Raw genomic sequence first — 16,455 nt, forward strand, 5'->3', positions numbered from 1 at the left:
ACTCAAACTAATAGAAGAAAAACTAGGGAAGCATCTGGAACACATGGGCACTGGAAAAAATTTCCTGAACAAAACACCAATGTCTTATGCTCTAAGATCAAGAATTGACAACTGGGATCTCATAAAACTGCAAAGCTTCTGTAAGGCAAAGGACACTGTGGTTAGGACAAAACGGCAACCAACAGATTGGGAAAAGATCTTTACCAATCCTATAACAGATAGAGGCCTTATATCCAAAATATACAAAGAACTCAAGAAGTTAGACCGCAGGGAGACAAATAACCCTATTAAAAATGGGGTTCAGAGCTAAACAAAGAATTCACAGCTGAGGAATGCCGAATGGCTGAGAAACACCTAAAGAAATGTTCAACATCTTTAGTCATAAGGGAAATGCAAATCAAAACAACCCTGAGATTTCACCTCACACCAGTGAGAATGGCTAAGATCAGAACCTCAGGTGACAGCAGATGCTGGCGAGGATGCAGAGAAAGAGGAACACTCCTCCAATGTTGGTGGGATTGCAGACTGGTACAACCATTTTGGAAATCAGTCTGGAGGTTCTCAGAAAATTGGACATTGAACTGCCTGAGGATCCAGCTATACCTCTCTTGGGCATATACCCAAAAGTTGCCCCAACATATAAAAAAGACACGTGCTTCACTATGTTCATAGCAGCCTTATTTATAATAGCCAGAAGCTGGAAAGAACCCAGATGCCCTTCAACAGAGGAATGGATACAGAAAATGTGGTACATCTACACAATGGAATATTACTCAGCTATCAAAAACAATGACTTTATGAAACTCGTAGGCAAATGGTTGGAACTGGAAAATATCATCCTGAGTGAGCTAACCCAATTACAGAAAAACACACATGGTATGCACTCATTGATAAGTGGCTATTAGCCGAAATTGAATTACCCTAGATGCCTAGAACACGTGAAACTCAAGACAGATGATCAAAATGTGAATGCTTCACTCCTTCTTTAAAAGGGGAACAAGAATACCCTTGGCTGGGAATAGAGAGGCAAAGATTAAAACAGACACAGAAGGAACACCCATTCAGAGCCTGCCCCACATGTGGCCCATACATATACAGCCATCCAATTAGACAAGATGGATGAAGCAAAGAAGTGCAGGCCAACAGGAGCTGGATGTAGATCGCTCCTGAGAGACACAGCCAGAATACAGCAAACACAGAAGCGAATGCCAGCAGCAAACCACTGAACTGAGAATAGGACCCCTGTTGAAGGAATCAGAGAAAGAACTGGAAGAGCTTTAAGGGGGTCGAGACCCCATATGTACAACAATGCCAAGCAACCAGAGCTTCCAGGGACTAAGCCACTACCCAAAGACTATACATGGACTGACCCTGGACTCTGACCTCATAGGTAGCAATGAATATCCTAGTAAGAGCACCAGTGGAAGGGGAAGCCCTGGGTCCTGCTAAGACTGAACCCCCAGTGAACTAGATTGTTGGGGGGAGGGCGGCAATGGTGGGAGGATGGGGAGGGGAACACCCATAAAGAAGGGGAGAGGGGAGGGGGATGTTTGCCCGGAAACCGGGAAAGGAAATAACACTCGAAATGTATATAAGAAATACTCAAGTTAATAAAAAAAAATCCAATGCTTATCTATGTGATCCCACTATCAAATTATATAAAGCTGCTAAGGGACCCTGGGAAAGCGTAGCCCCATATACAGTCATATGCATCTCGTGATTTTCTTTATCTGTTGATTAGTCTTACATGGTTAGATTTAGAGACATAACCAACTACACATGACACTCAACTCCCGCGCGTAAAAACTGGTCTTTGATCCAGAGGCCTGTCTGCTGCCAGGAGGTACTGATAGGTGGAAGATGGTCAGAGGTCAGAGGTCATGTGTGAGTATGTGGTGCGGAGATGGAAGAGACAGGGAAGCTGAATGGTGTGTGCTCTCTGAAGAGAGATGGGACTGGGGATCTGAGGGTGCTGAGGTGCAGCCCGATGTGAGTAGCCTGCACTGCTACCAAGGGCCCTGTCTGGGTCTGTGGCTAGGCAGCACCCAGGTTCCGAGGTCCATGTTACGAGCAAAGGCCATGCAGCGGGCCCTGGCCTAGGCTGCTGCCTGGTGCCATGTTGATGTCCAAGAGCTTCTCAGAGCTGCTTCCACCCCTTGCCTGGGCAAAGCAAGAAAGCTGGCTCTGTTGGGGTGGGTGCAGGAGAGATGGAGGGCTGACCTGATTAGCTACCTCCCAGGCCCAGGGCTTCAGGTTGGCCCACCCCAACATCTACCCAACCTATGAACTGCTGGAGTGGCTGAAGGGGCCGATCCTGCAGACCCAAAGGATCAGGATCTTCAGGACACAGGGCAATAACAGGATATCTGAGGAGACTCATGGTGAAGAGTCAGGATACACTGTAGCAGAAGCCAGAGGCCTCGAAACGGATAAATGACTCATTGCAGCGATCATTTGCAAAAAAAGATGTTTGGACAAAGGTCGTGGACCAACAGCTTCTCAGTTCTTGAACCACCTTTCCAACAATGGGATGCTGTAACCAGTCAGAAGGGCTCTCTGAGAAGGCAGGCTTAGACATCTGGGTGTGCCTGGCTGACTCTAGATGAATGGCTCCTCTCAATGAAGTGTTCAGCAGTTCACAAAACGGGCGGTAGCCCTTCTCCCCAACTCTGGCCCAGACATTTCCATCCACTGGGGCACCGGCGGCTGGATACACTGCTTCTGTGTCTCTGTGCTGACACTGAGGGTCCACTGCTCCCAGAGGACGAGATGGAATCCATCCCAGAGCGACCACGCGGGGGGCCCCGATGAACACGGGGCTGGCTTTCAGACCTTCACAGACTTTCATGTGTCTGGGTATTTATCCTTTGATTTTGGAATGTTTGCATGCACATCACAAAATACCTTGGGAGGGCACCCAAGTGGAGAACAACATCTGTCCTGTTTTACACGCACGGCCTTTTTTAGTGGTTGAAAGTGATCCCATGCAGTATTTGAGTGTGCCCTCAATTTGAGTACACTCACATGACGTGAAGTGTGTAACGTTCTATTTGTGGAATCACATTGGTATTAGACTTTTTTGGAGCATTTTCAATTTCAGATTTTTGTATTAAGAATGCTGGGTAGCATAGCTAATACCTTTTGTTTCTGAGTTATGAGCATATGCATGCATCTCTGTGTATGTCTGTGCATGTTTGAGTGCAGATACAAGAAGGGTCCAAAACAGGGTGCAAGATCCCCTGCGGCAGAAGTTACGGTAGTTGTACACCACCCAGTGTGGGTGCTGGGAACAGAACTTGGGTCCTCTACCTGCTCTTAACCACCGAGTCATCTCTTCACTCCAGTCTGGTTAGTCTTAATTGTCACGTGGCCTGGCTTGAGGAATACCTAGCGGATCACTGAAGCCTGTTTCTGGGGTTGTCTGTATAGTGTTTCCGGATGCTTTTATTTTAGGGTTTGGGATTTCTGAGGTAACAAATGGATTAATCTTTCATGGGTTTGTTGTATGGGGCATTGTTCCCTAATAAGGTGGCAAAAGGCAGGATATGGGTCTATTTGTAGGAGAAAAGTCCTGGGGGTGGATTAGTTACTTTTCTGTTGCTGTGATGAAACACTGTTGCCAGAAAGCACTTAGAAAAGAATTTACTTGGTTTCACAGTTCCAGGGGGTGACTCCATCATGGAGGGAACACAGGCACGGTAGCCATGGCAGTGGAAGGAGGCTGCTGAGAGCTGACATTTCCACCACAGACACAAAGTACAGAGAGCAAACTGGAAACGGCCAAATCTTAAGGTCTACCTCACGTGACACACTTCCTCTGACAAGGCCATACCCGCTAAACCTCCACAAGCAGTGCCCCCTGCGAACCGAGTTTTCAAGTACAGGAGCCTATGGGGAGGTTTTTCCTGTTATCCACCGCACAGGGCGTATTGGTGGGGGCTGTGTCATACCCAGAGCTCTTCCTGCATCCCTTTCTCTGCTTCCTGGACAGCCATTAACTTCTCTGTCCTGCCCCTCCTATTCTTGTGTGTGTGTGTGTGTGTGTGTGTGTGTGTGTGTGTGTGTGTTACCTCCTTAGCTGGTCTTTTAGGTGTTTTGGTCATCACTAAGGAAAAGTAGCTGTAATAACACACTCAATGCAAACCCTTTCTGGAAATGTACCTGATATATCACAAGGGGCCAAGGGACTCCTGCCCTGGATTCTGTCGTCTTCTGCTCCGCAGTGCAAGCAGGAGAGATAGAGGTTTCAGAATTTTGAAACACAAGAACAAAGAATGCTGTCTTTGCTGTCCCCTACCGGTTGTTGTTCTTCTGTTTCTTGAAGGATTGTCGCAGGAACTTCCTTGGGAAATCTGGTAATTTCCTGACATTATAAGGACTGTGTCAAAGAGGTGGCTGATGCATGACGTAGTTCCCACCATGGAAGAAGCTGTGAGAAAGTCCCGCTCTGCTCCAAGTGATGAGGGGAGCAGTGTCAACGCTGAGCACCCTGTCACATCTCTGTGTTTTTTTTTTTAAAGATTTATTCATTTATTATATATAAGTACACTGTAGCTGTCTTCAGACACACCAGAAGAGGGCATCGGATCTCATTACAGATGGTTGTGAGCCACCATGTGGTTGCTGGGAATTGAACTCAGGACCTCAGGAAGAGCAGTCAGTGCTCTAACCACTGAGCCATCTCTGTGTTTCTTTTTTCAGCAACAAAAAGTGAGTATATTTTTTCTCTCCTTACTAAAAAGAAAAAAAAATCACAGTTAGTTTGTTTGTTTGTGATTAGTGTGTGGCACAACCCAAGTATTGCGATCAGATGACAACCCGGGAAAGTGAGTTCTTCACTCCCACCGTGTGTGTCCTGGGGATTGAGTTTGGGTCATCTGTAGGCAGCAGGCACTTTTACTTACTTTATTTGCCAGCTAAAGTCTAATTGTCTTTTTCTTTTCCTACCCAAGAAAGGAGAAAAATACATACACACACACACACACAGATACACACAAATATGAATATGCTCACACATAGTACATATGCAAACACATATGTGCATATACACATATATCTGTACACAACATTAATATGCACACACATATTTATGTACACACATATATGAAAATGCTCACAGATATTACAATGTATATATACATATATGCACACACATCACACCTTTGTAGGACATATATATATACACACATATAGATATATACACACATGCATACATCTAAACATATGTATGCACATGATATACAAACACAAAATGTACATATATGCTCTCACGCGCACAAATATACATACACATGTTGATGGACACACATACATGTGAATGTATACAAAGTACATGTATGTTCTGGATTCTCACTTCATCTCTTTTGTACTTGTGCTTTGAATTTTTCTGAGTAATGTATTATTGATATTTTGTATGTGTTTTCTTCGTAGGATACTGCTGATGTATAAAATCATCCATGAATGAGGCATAGGCTTTGTCTTCATTTGAGAGAAAATTATGAGATTTATTGTATGGAGGGAATTCATAGTTGGGTGCTGGTGGTGTACACCTATAATCCTGGTATCCGGGAGGTAAAGGTGTCCTAACACAGACACTGTGTTAGGAGTTCAAGGCTGGGTTACTCTGCATGGTGATGGCTTTATTAGCCTGCATGTTTCAAAGTCTAGTTTAACCTTTGGTTACAAATCAAAAAGTTTCTACCTATGGTTGTTATCGGATATTGACATTTGAGAAAAATATAGGCAGACGAGCTATTTTGAGACAAAATATAAGAGAAAACATCAAGACCTGTAGAATTCCTACTCAAAAAAATTGAAACAAATTATACTTGTGTGTGTGTGTGTGTGCGCGCGCGCGCGCGCGCGCGCACGCATGCTCACCACAGCACACATGGAGAGGTCAGAGTCAGCTTTCAGGAGTTCGTTCTCTTCTGTCATGCAGGTTCCAGAAATGAACTCATGTTGTCATGGTTGCCAGCAAGCATCCCAACCTGCTTAGCCATCTTGATGCCCCCGGATGAATTTTTAATAGCAATTTTCCGCACGATCGTGTCCTTCTCCTTAAATGTATTAGCACATTCTGTGTTTCTGCCATCTTCCCAGTCTAGATTCAGGTGACCATTGGATGCTCCTCCTCTGCCTCTTTAGCCGGGTTATTCGGTGGCCTTAACATCGGTGCTACTTAAACGTGACTGTTATACATACACGGCACGCAGATTTGTTTACCATATACCCCAGTTCAGGATACACAAGCTGGCCGCGTAAAAACTGGGTTAACTGGTGATCTGGGAGTGAATGGAAAGAGAGGCTTAATGATTTTCTTCTTCCTCCATAAAAACAAGAGACAGATCTTTTTATCGCTGGGCGCATCGAGAGTAGAGGCAGCACCGGAGCAGGCAGAAACGGCGCCGGTGGAAAGCGTGATGCTGAGGACGTCTTAACAATGGGACCGCAAGCCCGGGTCTAAGCCTAGTGTTCTGGTCAGGTGCGAACTGGCTCACAGCATGCAGGTCATCCCTCACATCAGCCTGAAGTGGGCACATGTGACAGACTTTCAGGGACAACGACAAACCCTGGAGCTGGAAATCTGCACATAGAAGGAGCTGGAGGCCAAGGAGCCTCCAGTGGATGAAAAATATTCATTCAAGAGTTCGTGTTTAAGCAGGGTCTCCAGCTGCTCTTTCGAAATGACTGAGGTCAATAATTAATTCAAAATACCAAATGCAGCCAGGTGTGGTGATGTGCACCTTTAATCCCAGGACTTGACAGGCATGAGTTTTAGGCCAGCCAGAGCTACACAGAGGGACCCTTGACTCCAACAAATCAAGCCAAACCAATGTAGCAAACGAAAATACAAAATGTACTTCTTATTCTTTTTGTGTGCCTGGGATGGACTGAGCATTTCACCCTTCCAAGTGTGAGCTTTCTCTTGTCCCCTTTGAAGCCAAGATCGGAATGTCCGTTCTTTCCTGTATTTTTTCCTCCAGCTCTCCGGGAATCCCTTGACAATGAAGCAAAGCACTTATTTTTGTTCACCAGCACCAGAGAAAATGGGAAAGATAGCATTTATGATGGGCTCTTTTTTCTTTTTGCTCATCTTTCTCTCTGTTTCTGTGAGCCTTTGGCGTGTGGGAACTGGACTCCGGTCCCCCGAAAGAGCCGCCATTACTCTTAGCCACTGAGCCTCTCTCCAGCTCTTCACTGCATTTTAAAGAAGAGAATTAAAAGGTGCATAAAGTATCTTAAGGATATCGAGTGCTTTAATTAAGATTCACTGTAATTTAATTTTAATAATCTCAGCTGTGGTATGCGTCATTAGCTTTCTATTAGTTTCCTTATTATGGTCATACTGTTTTATAAAGCAGAGCTATTAAAATTAATGTTCTACAACATAAAGGATAATTAGTTTATTGTAGTCTTTAATGGCTCCAGAAAGATTAATTTCCGTAAAACTATTCTTTGACTTCTGCGCCTTAGCTCTAAGCCTGTTATTGTGGAAAAAAAAAAGAAGATTCCGTTCAAATAGTTTTTGTTTTGTTTCAAGCATTTCCTGTTGGTCATTTGCGGTTGCAAACACAGCATCATCCAGTTTTCGCTCTGGTCCTAAGGCTAGAGGGATGGTGAGCAGATTGGAGTCTGACAAGAAGGTAATAATTGCAGTGGGTCACGGCGGCCACTAGATGGCCCCGTGTGGATGCTTTGTCTACCTTAAAAAAATGTGGAGTTGGGGCTATCCCAAAAGCTGTTGCCTGTAGATGGGATATATTCTGCTAGCTGGGCTGTTTTGTCTGGCCTCAATGGGAGAGGCTACACCTAGCTTCATAGAGACTTGATGTGTGTGTGTGTGTGTGTGTGTGTGTGTGTGTGTGTGTGTGTGTGTGTAGGATACCAAAGTGGGGCCCACCTGCTCAGAGAAACAGAGAGGGGGATGGAGGGAAGGATTACGGGAGAGGGGGTGCCTGGGAGGGGACCAGTGAATGGGATGTAAAGTTAGTAAGTTAAAAAAAGAAAGTAAAATTAAAATTAAAGAAAAAAAGAAAAAACAGCTAGCTGCTTCTTGGGTTTAGATAATCTGTCAAGGGTTTCTTCTTGGTGAAGAGTCCTCCTCTCTCCACTGCCATTGATTTCCTGTAACTCTTGATTTACAAGATCTTTCCCCTATCTCATTGGCACGTGGGATTCTAACATAAGTAAAAACAGGAATGAATGAGTGAATGAATGAACCAATGAGTTAAAAAAAAAAGGGAGGGCGGATCCCGGCCCGCAGCAGCTCTCTGCTCCCAGACCCGGTGAGAGAGAGACCCAACCGCCTGGTCAGGTGGGCACTCCTGAGGCTGCAGAGCGGAAGAGACCACCAACTCTGCTCACCCCTGCCCACATCCCTGGCCCAAGAGGAAACTGTATAAGGCCTCTGGGCTCCCGTGGGGGAGGGCCCAGGAGCGGCAGGACACCTGCCTGAGACACCGCCGGAACCTGAAAGAAACAGACCGGATAAACAGTTCTCTGCACCCAAATCCCGTGGGAGGGAGAGCTAAACCTTCAGAGAGGCAGACAAGCCTGGGAAACCAGAAGAGACTGCTCCCTGCACACACATCTCGGACGCCAGAGGAAAAAGCCAAAGACCATCTGGAACCCTGGTGCACTGAAGCTCCCGGAAGGGGCGGCACAGGTCTTCCTGGTTGCTGCTGCTGCAGAGAGCCCGTGGGCAGCACCCCACGAGCGAACTTGAGCCTCAGGACCACAGGTAAGACCAAATTTTCTGCTGCAAAAAAGCTGCCTGGTGAACTCAAGACACAGGCCCACAGGAACAGCTGAAGACCTGTAGAGAGGAAAAACTACACGCCCGAAAGCAGAACACTCTGTCCCCATAACTGACTGAAAGAGAGGAAAACAGGTCTACAGCACTCCTGACACACAGGCTTAAAGGACAGTCTAGCCACTGTCAGAAATAGCAGAACAAAGTAACACTAGAGACAATCTGATGGCGAGAGGCAAGCACAGGAACCCAAGCAACAGAAACCAAGACTACATGGCACCATCGGAGCCCAATTCTCCCATCAAAACAAACATGGAATATCCAAACACACCAGAAAAGCAAGATCTATTTTCAAAATCATATTTGATCATGATGCTGGAGGACTTCAAGAAAGACATGAAGAACTCCCTTAGAGAACAAGTAGAAGCCTACAGAGAGGAATCGCAAAAATACCTGAAAGAATCGCAAAAATCCCTGAAAGAATTCCAGGAAAACATAAATAAACAAGTAGAAGCCCATAGGGAGGAGACACAAAAATCCCTGAAAGAATTCCAGGAAAACACAATCAAACAGTTGAAGGAATTAAAAATGGAAATAGAAGCAATCAAGAAAGAACACATGGAAACAACCCTGGATATAGAAAACCAAAGGAAGAGACAAGGAGCTATAGATACAAGCTTCACCAACAGAATACAAGAGATGGAAGAGAGAATCTCAGGAGCAGAAGATTCCATAGAAATCATTGACTCAACTGTCAAAGATAATGTAAAGCGGAAAAAGCTACTGGTCCAAAACATACAGGAAATCCAGGACTCAATGAGAAGATCAAACCTAAGGATAATAGGTATAGAAGAGAGTGAAGACTCCAAGCTCAAAGGACCAGTAAATATCTTCAACAAAATCATAGAAGAAAACTTCCCTAATCTAAAAAAAGAGATACCCATAGGCGTACAAGAAGCCTACAGAACTCCAAATAGATTGGACCAGAAAAGAAACACCTCCCGTCACATAATAGTCAAAACACCAAATGCACAAAATAAAGAAAGAATATTAAAAGCAGTAAGGGAAAAAGGTCAAGTAACATATAAAGGCAGACCTATCAGAATCACACCAGACTTCTCGCCAGAAACTATGAAGGCCAGAAGATCCTGGACTGATGTCATACAGACCCTAAGAGAACACAAATGCCAGCCCAGGTTACTGTATCCTGCAAAACTCTCAATTAACATAGATGGAGAAACCAAGATATTCCATGACAAAACCATATTTACACAATATCTTTCTACAAATCCAGCACTATAAAGGATAATAAATGGTAAAGCCCAACATAAGGAGGCAAGCTATAACCTAGAAGAAGCAAGAAACTAATCATCTTGGCAACAAAACAAAGAGAATGAAAGCACACAAACATAACCTCACTTCCAAATATGAATATAACGGGAAGCAATAATCACTATTCCTTAATATCTCTCAACATCAATGGCCTCAACTCCCCAATAAAAAGACATAGATTAACAAACTGGATACGCAACGAGGACCCTGCATTCTGCTGCCTACAGGAAACACACCTCAGAGACAAAGACAGACACTACCTCAGAGTGAAAGGCTGGAAAACAACTTTCCAAGCAAATGGTCAGAAGAAGCAAGCTGGAGTAGCCATTCTAATATCAAATAAAATCAATTTTCAATTAAAAGTCATCAAAAAAGATAAGGAAGGACACTTCATATTCATCAAAGGAAAAATCCACCAAGATGAACTCTCAATCCTAAATATCTATGCCCCAAATACAAGGGCACCTACATACGTAAAAGAAACCTTACTAAAGCTCAAAACACACATTGCACCTCACACAATAATAGTGGGAGATTTCAACCACCACTCTCATCAATGGACAGATCATGGAAACAGAAATTAAACAGTGATGTCGACAGACTAAGAGAAGTCATGAGCCAAATGGACTTAACAGATATTTATAGAACATTCTATCCTAAAGCAAAAGGATATACCTTCTTCTCAGCTCCTCATGGTACTTTCTCCAAAATTGACCATATAATTGGTCAAAGAACGGGCCTCAACAGGTACAGAAAGATAGAAATAATCCCATGCGTGCTATCGGACCACCACGGCCTAAAACTGGTCTTCAATAACAATAAGGGAAGAATGCCCACATATACGTGGAAATTGAACAATGTTCTACTCAATCATAACCTGGTCAAGGAAGAAATAAAAAAAGAAATTAAAGACGTTTTAGAATTTAATGAAAATGAAGGTACAACATACCCAAACTTATGGGACACAATGAAAGCTGTGCTAAGAGGAAAACTCATAGTGCTGAGTGCCTGCAGAAAGAAACAGGAAAGAGCATATGTCAGCAGCTTGACAGCACACCTAAAAGCTCTAGAGCAAAAAGAAGCAAATACACCCAGGAGGAGTAGAAGGCAGGAAATAATCAAACTCAGAGCTGAAATCAACCAAGTAGAAACAAAAAGGACCATAGAAAGAATCAACAGAACCAAAAGTTGGTTCTTTGAGAAAATCAACAAGATAGATAAACCCTTAGCCAGACTAATGGGAGGACACAGAGAGTGCATCCAAATTAACAAAATCAGAAATGAAAAGGGAGAAATAACTACAGATTCAGAGGAAATTCAAAAAATCATCAGATCTTACTATAAAAACCTATATTCAACAAAATTTGAAAATCTTCAGGAAATGGACAATTTCCTAGACAGATACCAGGTATCGAAGTTAAATCAGGAACAGATAAACCAGTTAAACAACCCCATAACTCCTAAGGAAATAGAAGCAGTCATTAAAGGTCTCCCAACCAAAAAGAGTCCAGGTCCAGACGGGTTTAGTGCAGAATTCTATCAAACCTTCATAGAAGACCTCATACCAATATTATCCAAACTATTCCACAAAATTGAAAGAGATGGAGCACTACCGAATTCCTTCTACGAAGCCACAATTACTCTTATACCTAAACCACACAAAGACACAACAAAGAAAGAGAACTTCAGACCAATTTCCCTTATGAATATCGACGCAAAAATACTCAATAAAATTCTGGCAAACCGAATTCAAGAGCACATCAAAACAATCATCCACCATGATCAAGTAGGCTTCATCCCAGGCATGCAGGGATGGTTTAATGTACGGAAAACCATCAACATGATCCATTATATAAACAAACTGAAAGAACAAAACCACATGATCATTTCATTAGATGCTGAGAAAGCATTTGACAAAATTCAACACCCCTTCATGATAAAAGTCCTGGAAAGAATAGGAATTCAAGGCCCATACCTGAACATGGTAAAAGCCATATACAGCAAACCACTTGCTAACATTAAACTAAATGGAGAGAAACTTGAAGCAATCCCACTAAAATCAGGGACTAGACAAGGCTGCCCACTCTCTCCCTACTTATTCAATATAGATCTTGAAGTTCTAGCCAAAGCAATCAGACAACAAAAGGAGGTCAAGGGGATACAGATCGGAAAAGAAGAAGTCAAAATATCACTATTTGCAGATGATATGATAGTATATTTAAGTGATCCCAAAAGTTCCACCAGAGAACTACTAAAGCTGATAAACAACTTCAGCAAAGTGGCTGGGTATAAAATTAACTCAAATAAATCAGTTGCCTTCCTCTATACAAAAGAGAAACAAGCCGAGAAAGAAATTAGGGAAATGACACCCTTCATAATAGACCCAAATAATATAAAGTACCTCGGTGTGACTTTAACCAAGCAAGTAAAAGATCTGTACAATAAGAACTTCAAGACACTGAGGAAAGAAATTGAAGAAGACCTCAGAAGATGGAAAGATCTCCCATGCTCATGGATTGGCAGGATTAATATAGTAAAAATGGCCATTTTACCAAAAGCAATCTACAGATTCAATGCAATCCCCATCAAAATACCAATCCAATTCTTCAAAGAGTTAGACAGAACAATTTGCAAATTCATCTGGAATAACAAAAAACCCAGGATAGCTAAAGCTATCCTCAACAATAAAAGGACTTCAGGGGGAATCACTATCCCTGAACTCAAGCAGTATTACAGAGCAATAGTGATAAAAACTGCATGGTATTGGTACAGAGACAGACAGATAGACCAATGGAATAGAATTGAAGACCCAGAAATGAACCCACACACCTATGGTCACTTGATTTTTGACAAAGGAGCCAAAACCATCCAATGGAAAAAAGATAGCATTTTCAGCAAATGGTGCTGGTTCAACTGGAGGTCAACATGTAGAAGAATGCAGATCGATCCATGCTTATCACCCTGTACAAAGCTTAAATCCAAGTGGATCAAGGACCTCCACATCAAACCAGACACACTCAAACTAATAGAAGAAAAACTAGGGAAGCATCTGGAACACATAGGCACTGGAAAAAATTTCCTGAACAAAACACCAATGGCTTATGCTCTAAGATCAAGAATCGACAAATGGGATCTCATAAAACTGCAAAGCTTCTGTAAGGCAAAGGACACTGTGGTTAGGACAAAACGGCAACCAACAGATTGGGAAAAGATCTTTACCAATCCTACAACAGATAGAGGCCTTATATCCAAAATATACAAAGAACTCAAGAAGTTAGACCGCAGGGAAACAAATAACCCTATTAAAAAATGGGGTTCAGAGCTAAACAAAGAATTCACAGCTGAGGAATGCCGAATGGCTGAGAAACACCTAAAGAAATGTTCAACATCTTTAGTCATAAGGGAAATGCAAATCAAAACAACCCTGAGATTTCACCTCACACCAGTGAGAATGGCTAAGATCAAAAACTCAGGTGACAGCAGATGCTGGCGAGGATGTGGAGAAAGAGGAACACTCCTCCATTGTTGGTGGGATTGCAGACTGGTAAAACCATTCTGGAAATCAGTCTGGAGGTTCCTCAGAAAATTGGACATTGAACTGCCTGAGGATCCAGCTATACCTCTCTTGGGCATATACCCAAAAGATGCCTCAACATATAAAAGAGACACGTGCTCCACTATGTTCATCGCAGCCTTATTTATAATAGCCAGAAGCTGGAAAGAACCCAGATGCCCTTCAACAGAGGAATGGATACAGAAAATGTGGTACATCTACACAATGGAATATTACTCAGCTATCAAAAACAACGAGTTTATGAAATTCGTAGGCAAATGGTTGGAACTGGAAAATATCATCCTGAGTGAGCTAACCCAATCACAGAAAAACATACATGGTATGCACTCATTGATAAGTGGCTATTAGCCCAAATGCTTGAATTACCCTAGATCCCTAGAACAAACGAAACTCAAGACGGATGATCAAAATGTGAATGCTTCACTCCTTCTTTAAATGAGGAAAAAGAATACCCTTGGCAGGGAAGGGAGAGGCAAAGATTAAAACAGAGACTGAAGGAACACCCATTCAGAGCCTGCCCCACATGTGGCCCATACATATACAGCCATCCAATTAGACAAGATGGATGAAGCAAAGAAGTGCAGACCGACAGGAGCCGGATGTAGATCGCTCCTGAGAGACACAGCCAGAATACAGCAAATACAGAGGCGAATGCCAGCAGCAAACCTCTGAACTGCGAATAGGTCCCCTGTTGAAGGAATCAGAGAAAGAACTGGAAGAGCTTGAAGGGGCTCGAGACCCCAAAAGTACAACAATGCCAAGCAACCAGAGCTTCCAGGGACTAAGCCACTACCTAAAGACTATACATGGACTGACCCTGGACTCTGACCCCATAGGTAGCAATGAATATCCTAGTAAGAGCACCAGTGGAAGGGGAAGCCCTGGGTCCTGCTAAGACTGAACCCCCAGTGAACTAGTCTATGGGGGGAGGGCGGCAATGGGAGGCGGGTTCGGAGGGGAACACCCATAAGGAAGGGGAGGGGGGAGGGGGATGTTTGCCGGGAAACCGGGAAAGGGAATAACACTCGAAATGTATATAAGAAATACTCAAGTTAATAAAAAAAAAAAAAAGGGAGACCAAACAAGGCTATGATTGTTCACTATGAATTAGCACATGCTACCCACCCAGCTTTCTGGAGGATGAATTTCAGAGCAGTGGACTGGACTTGAACTTGCGAACATCAAATAGTTTTATGTTTAGGCACGGGCTGAAGTACTCACATGTATGTTGTTACTCCCTCTAGAAAAGCCGAGATGGCCTCTGTGTGCAGTTTATACATAAAGACAATTTTAAACCTGCTAAGGTAAGAAGCAGTTTGGGTTTTAATTAGCTAATCAAAGATGAGAGAAGATTAAGACCATGTTCAATAGTACGTGTATTTGTATTTTTCACTCTGAATGTAGAAACGTGTGCTGCTCTGGGGATGAATGGGTCAGCAATTGACGCACGTGAATGATACTGAAGGAACTCGGACGTTTGAGACGTCACATATATAACTCCTATGTCTCCCATGCCTGGCAAAGACCAACCAGTGCAGCCACCAGGCTGCTGGGACCCAACTGGACTTGAACTGCTTTTTCACAGCTTTGTTTAATTTTCAGCTCTCAGTGTATCAGGATGAGGAAAAACTTAGCGTCTGTTCCCCAGTTTCAGTTCGGATGAATCATACAATTAGATCGAAACAACGATTAAACAAATGTTTGTTATACTCTACTTTGAAATTATCAGAATAACCGATTGAATTTCTATTTTTTAGAGTATGGAGAGATGACTCAGTGGTTTGGAGCACCGGCTGCCTTTGCAGAGCACTCAAGTTCGATCCCCGACACCCATCTTGACGGCCCACGACCACCCACAACTCCAATTCCATGGAATCTGACTCCTTCCTCTTCTGGTCTGTGTAGGCAGCAGGCGCTCACACACAAATGCAGGCAAAATAGCCATACAGGCGTGTGTGTGTGTGTGTGTGTGTGTGTGTGTGTGTGTGTGTGTGTTTGTGTGCGCGTGCGCGCGCGCGCGCGCACGCGTGAAAGATAAAAAAAAAATGGGCGTAGAACTGGATCACTTGGCCCTTTCTCTTCTTGTCACCTCCCAGTTCAAAATGTTTGCATTTCTTAACAGCCAGCATCTCTTAGATCCGCAGTTGGGCTCAACGCACTCCAGTCTCAGCACAATCTTCCCTGTCGGTTTAGCCTTTTTGCAGAAAATGGACTTAGTCTGCCCGCCATAGTCACTCTGTTTCCTGTCATAACACTGCTTTCCCTGGGCTGACAGAGATCCCTTGCCCTTCTTGTACTGCGTCACCTTGTGGGGTTGGCACTGCCCACACTTCCTAAAGAATGTCCGATGGGTCTAAGGAACGGTCCCCATGTTTGCAGGAGCACCGACAGCTCAGAAAGAAAGAGGATAGAGCAGCAAACGAGTTCAGATTTCTTTTATCTTCTGCACACGATTGTTCAGCCTCTGCATTTGTGTGTGCACCATGTGTGTGCAGTGCCTGATAAAGTCAGAAGGCTTCAGATCCCCTGGAATTGGAGTTAGAGATGGCTGGTACAAAAGCTGGGTCCCCTGGAAGAGCAACCGGTGTTCTTAACCAAAGAGCAGTCTTTCCAGCCTCCATCAATCAATGTTCGATATAAAATAAATGTTAATAATCGTCTTACTTAAAATCTGGACTTGATGAAAGGCTTTTGTTAGATTATTAGAACAGGAATCATGTCACAAGGACGAGACCCTGTATTTAAAATGCAAAAAGATTTGACTGAATATACTCTAGTGAATTTGGGATTGGAT

At 43.4% G+C, this 16,455-nt stretch overlaps 1 pseudogene; it reads right to left on the reverse strand.

Moving 5' to 3' along the window:
• Positions 1-6,353: 6,353 nt before the first annotated feature.
• LOC134486895 (large ribosomal subunit protein eL42-like) lies at positions 6,354-16,032 on the reverse strand (annotated as a pseudogene).
• Positions 16,033-16,455: the final 423 nt, after the last annotated feature.

The sequence above is a fragment of the Rattus norvegicus genome, chromosome 4 (genome assembly GCF_036323735.1).
Source record: "Rattus norvegicus strain BN/NHsdMcwi chromosome 4, GRCr8, whole genome shotgun sequence".
NCBI classification, from domain to species: domain Eukaryota; kingdom Metazoa; phylum Chordata; class Mammalia; order Rodentia; family Muridae; genus Rattus; species Rattus norvegicus.